Genomic DNA, 5484 nt, shown 5'->3' on the forward strand with positions numbered 1-5484 from the left:
AAAGAACATTCTCCTGTTCCTTGTAATTCTGGGAATTCTTCTAATAATTCTGCATGTGCATCTATAGTTTGAATATAATAGCATGTATCATCTGCAGATTGTGGTTGTTGCATTTCTCTATCAACTGAAAAGGTAACACTCTCATCCTCTATACTTAGGGTCAATTTCTTACCGAACACGTCTATCATTGCTTTAGCCGCGTTTAAGAATGGTCTTCCTAATATGAGAGGAACTTGAGAATCTTCTTCCATGTCCAAAACAACAAAATCTACTGGAAATACTAAAGTACCAACTTTAACTAGCATGTTCTCCATTATCCCTCTAGGATATTTTATTGATCTATCGGCTAGTTGTATGCTTATTCTGGTTGGTTTCAATTCTCCAAGGTCTAGTTTAGTGTATAGTGAATACGGCATTAGATTTATACTAGCACCTAAGTCTGCCAATGCTTCTATTGAACTAAGACTACCCAGAAAACATGGAATTGTGAAACTTCCTGGATCAGATAGTTTTTCTGCTATCTTATTCAACAGCACTGCTGAACAATTAGCATTCATAGTAACAACCGAGAGTTCTTCCATTTTCTTTCTATTTGAGATTAGATCTTTCAAGAATTTAGCATATCTTGGCATTCCAGAAATCACATCAATGAAAGGAAGATTTACATTTATCTGTTTAAACATATCCAAGAATTTGGATTGCTCGGCTTCAAGTTTTTCTTTCTTCATTTTACTCGGGTAAGGAAGTGGTGGTTGGTATGGTTTAACATAAGGTTTATCCTTAACTGTGTTATCTTCATTAACCTTTTCAACTACCGGTTCTTTTTCCTTATCTTGATCAGGTTGTGGTTTTTGTGGAGTAGGAATAGCTTCATCAGAAGTTACAGGTATTTCAGGTGGTTTAAGTGTTGTACCACTTCTTGTGGTAATAGCTTTAGCTGTTTCATTCCGGGGGTTAGCATTTGTATCACTAGGTAGACTTCCCGGTTTTCTTTCACCTATTAACCTTGCTAGGTTACTTACTTCTTGTTCCAGATTTTGAATAGAAGCTTGTTGATTTCTAAATGCTTGAGCATTTTGTTCATTAGTTTGTTTCTGAGATGTGAAAAACTGCGTTTGAGTTTCAACTAGCTTCGTCATCATATCTTCTAAATTCGGCTTTTTATCATCGGTTTGTTGTGGTGGTTTGTTTTGAAAATTAGGTCTTTGCTGATTATAAGTATTATTGGATACTTGTTGATTGCTAGGACCTTGTTGGTTGTTGTATGGAATATTTCGGTTATAATTCTGGTTTTGATTGTAAATTGGTCTTGGCGGTTGATAATTATTCTGATAATTATTTCCAGGCCTTTGGTTTATGTATGAAATATTCTCTCTTTGTTCCATTGTTAATTCAATACTGAGACAATCTTTTGTCAAATGTGGTCCTCCACACTGCTCACAACTAATTCGTATTGAGTGAATATCCTTAGTCATCTTTTCCATTCGTCTCTCCACAGCATCTATCTTTGCGGAAATGGAATCTAAGTCATGGCTAGAATCGGCTCTAGCTGCTTTAGATGATCTAATGATATCTTTTTCTTGGTGCCACTCATGTGAGTGGGAAGCAGTGTTATCAATAATTTTGTAAGCATCAGTTTCGGTTTTCTTCATAATAGAACCACCAGCTGCTATATCTATGTCTTTTCTTGTAGTGATGTCACATCCTTGGTAGAATATTTGTACTATTTGACAGGTGTCTAAACCATGTTGCGAACATCCTCTTAACAACTTTCCATATCTTGTCCACGCCTCATATAGAGTTTCATTTGGCTTCTGTGTGAACGTAACAATTTCTGCTTGAAGTCTTACGGCTTTAGATGCAGGAAAGAATTGTTTAAGAAATTTGTCAACTAAAACATCCCATGTATCGATCGCCCCTTCAGGTAACGATTCCAACCAATCTTTGGCTTCTCCCTTTAAAGTCCAGGGAAATAACATGAGATATATCTGTTCATCCTCCACTTCTCGTATTTTAAATAGTGTGCAGATCCTATTAAAGGTACGTAGATGTTCATTTGGATCTTCCTTCGGCGCACCACTAAATTGGCATTGATTAGTCACCATGTGTAGAATTTGTCCTTTGATTTCATAATCTGGCGCATTAATGTCTGGATGAGTAATTGCGTGACCTTGACCAGTGCGTTTAGCTCTCATTCGGTTTTCCATACTTAAAGGTTCCAGATTCTCCATAATTGAATTTGTTGAATCGGTATCACTAGATGATTCTGATTTAATGGTTCGTTCCTCAACAATCTCTGTTTGAATGATTGGTGGCTCCGGAGGAAAGTTTAATGGTTCAGGATCTATGAACCGTTCCTGAATATTTTCCGGATTCTCAATTGTGAGGTCGGGTTCAAAAAATGGATTATCGGAGATTTGAACTGAAGTACTTGGTCGACTGGATGACGATTCTAAAGAAAAATCAACGGCGGTAATATTTGCTAAATGTCTTGATCTAGTTACAGGTGGTGAACGTTCAAAAGGTGATGAACGTCTTGCTCGGTGCATTCACTGAATATCCTATTAGTTTTTAAAAGGAAAGAAAAATTATAATAAGTTATCCAATTAATAGACTTTTCTGATTTTGTCCACGTTTTGAATAGCCAAAAGATGCAGCAGAGGGGCAGGATTCGTTTGGTCTCAATATAATTGAGTACTGTTTGGCTCCAATAACCCGGTCCACGTACAAATCCAACTATTACTACGAACCAGAAAATTTTGATGTCTATTAATTTAACCACTTAAAATAAATTTTCGTAATTTTAAGAAATTTAGATAAGAAGTAGAAAAAAATTCTAAGTCCTAAAAACTAGAATAGCGAGAAATAAGAGAGAAAAAGAGTTCGTCGCAAAAGGTCGAAAAAGAAAAAAAAAATGGTTGAAAAATAAAAGGTGACGGAAAAATAAAAGAAACTTATAAAAACTTAAAAATACTTGACTAACCTAACCTTATTACTACAACTAACTTAAAATTATAATCGCAAATTGAAATTACTAATTGGAATGATAATTGATACATAGTAAAAGGTCTAAAAATATTAAAGCTTACAGGAAAAACTAAATACCAAATGGAAATAACTTAAAAAGAAACTAAAACTTAAAAAGGCGTCGCAAAATTCTAAAGCACCTAAATCTTAGTCTAAAGAAAAAGCACTTAAGGAATTCTACGGCAAAGCCTAAAAATCTAGGAGTAAAGATAACTATAGCAAAAACTAAGTTTAAAATTAAATATGAGCGAAAAATACAAATATTATGCTACAACGATTAAAAAGGGACAAAATATAAAAATATACAAAAAGTTGTAAAAAGTACAATTTTTTATAAAAATATTATTTTTATATTTTTTTATTTAATAAAACTACTAATTTTACAATTTAATAAAACTAATTAATACTAAATACATAAATTAAATAAAAAGTAAAAGTAAAAATAAAACTAATAATAATAATAATAATAATAATAATTAGGGTTAAATAATAATTATAATTAATAAAAACCTTAATTAATGCTGAATTAGGGTTTTTTTTCGCCTGTCAGAAAGTCTCCGCGAGTTGCGGTATTTAATGCTTCAAACCCCGCGAGTCGCGGGGATTCAAATTTCAGCTGACAGGTTTCAATATTCGACGCGTTTTTTCTTTATTTATTTATTTTTATTTTCTATTTTCTATTGTTATATAAATAAAAGATATTTAAATAAAACTTATATTTTTATAAACTAAAATAAAAATAAAGAAGCTTATAAAACTTAAATATTTAACAAAATCTTAAAAATGCTTATATTTTTGTTTTTCTTTTTATATTTTTGAATAATTAAAACGTATTTTTACAAAAACGAATTTTAATAAAAGTTAACTAAAAATCTTTTTTTTTTTTATATTAGCGTTGCGCTTCCGGCTTTTAAGATAAGTCCCCGGCAGCGGCGCCAAAAATACTTGATGTCAAAGCGAGGTGTATATGAAATAGTTTATATTTTACTAGGAAAAACTATTAAATACGATACAATTTTACACAAGATATTTATTTATTTATAGAATGGATATACTTAAACCTTGCTACAACACTTATAGGCAGTGTACCTAATCGTAAAGTAGTGTAGTTTTTAGTAAGTCCGGTTCGTTCCACAGGGAAATCTTTAAACAAAGCTCAACGCTATATTAGTTTACTTTTATAAAAATTCAAACATATATATAAGTAATATTATTATTATAAAGGGGGGTTTTTACCGTTTAATGACCGGTTTGTCGATTTTAAAACTTTAGTCGCAGTTAAAACCTAATAAATAAAAGACTTAATTTAAAGCGTAAAATAAATAACGATAATGAAATTGTGAATAATAAAAGTGCGATAAAATAAACTTGCGATAATTAAAAAGTACGATAATTAAAAGTGCAATTAAATACAATAACAATAAAAATGCGATAATTAGAAGTGCAATTAAATATAAAATAAAGGAAATTAAATATGAAATAAAAGAATTATGCTTATTTAAACTTCCGTAATCATGATGTTTGACGTGTTGATTTTAGTTTTATGCCCATGGGTTAATTGTCCTTTGTCCTGGATTATTTAATATGTCCGTCTGGTTTTTGTCCATAACAGTCCATCAGTCATAAATATAAAGTGCGAGTGTCCTCGTCAAATTATTATTATACCCGAAGTTAAATATTCCAACTAATTGGGGATTCGAATTGTAACAAGGTTTTAATACTTTGTTTAATGAATACACCAGGTTATCGACTGCGTGTAAACCAAGGTTTTACTACTTTGTTAACAATTACACCAATTACCCTTGAATGTAATTTCACCCCTGTTTTAATTATTCTAGTGGCTATTAATCCATTCCCGTGTCCGGTTAAATGAACGATTATTCGTACATATAAATACCCCGCCCATCGTGTCCGATCGAGTGTATATGATAATTTATAGGGACGCCCAATTGTAAATCTTTATATTAACATTAACAAACTTTCATTTAGTTAAACAAATATAAAGCCCATTAATAGCCCATAGTCTAATTTCTACAAGTGTCGTTCTTTTGTCCAAACCTCAATTATGGTACAAAGCCCAATTACCCAATTTTAGTAATTAGCCCAACATCATGATTACTTCGTTTTAAATAAGCATAATAATAACTTAGCTACAAGACATTAATATAAAAAGGTTGAACATAACTTACAATGATTAAAAATAGCGTAGCGTTACACGGACAGAATTTCGACTTACACCCTTACAACATTCGCTAACATACCCTTATTATTAGAATTAAAATTAAAATTAAAATATAAATTATATATATATATATAAATTTTACGTATGATAAGAGAAGAAAAAGATATAGAATATTAAATTTTGATCAGAATTCGGTTTGCTTTATAGGGATTTTTGATTTTTGGGGCTCGGCGACTCGCGGTGAATTTTGCCTTCAAACTCCGCGAGTCGCGGAG

This window comes from Rutidosis leptorrhynchoides, chromosome 2 (genome assembly GCF_046630445.1).
Source record: "Rutidosis leptorrhynchoides isolate AG116_Rl617_1_P2 chromosome 2, CSIRO_AGI_Rlap_v1, whole genome shotgun sequence".
Taxonomy (NCBI): domain Eukaryota; kingdom Viridiplantae; phylum Streptophyta; class Magnoliopsida; order Asterales; family Asteraceae; genus Rutidosis; species Rutidosis leptorrhynchoides.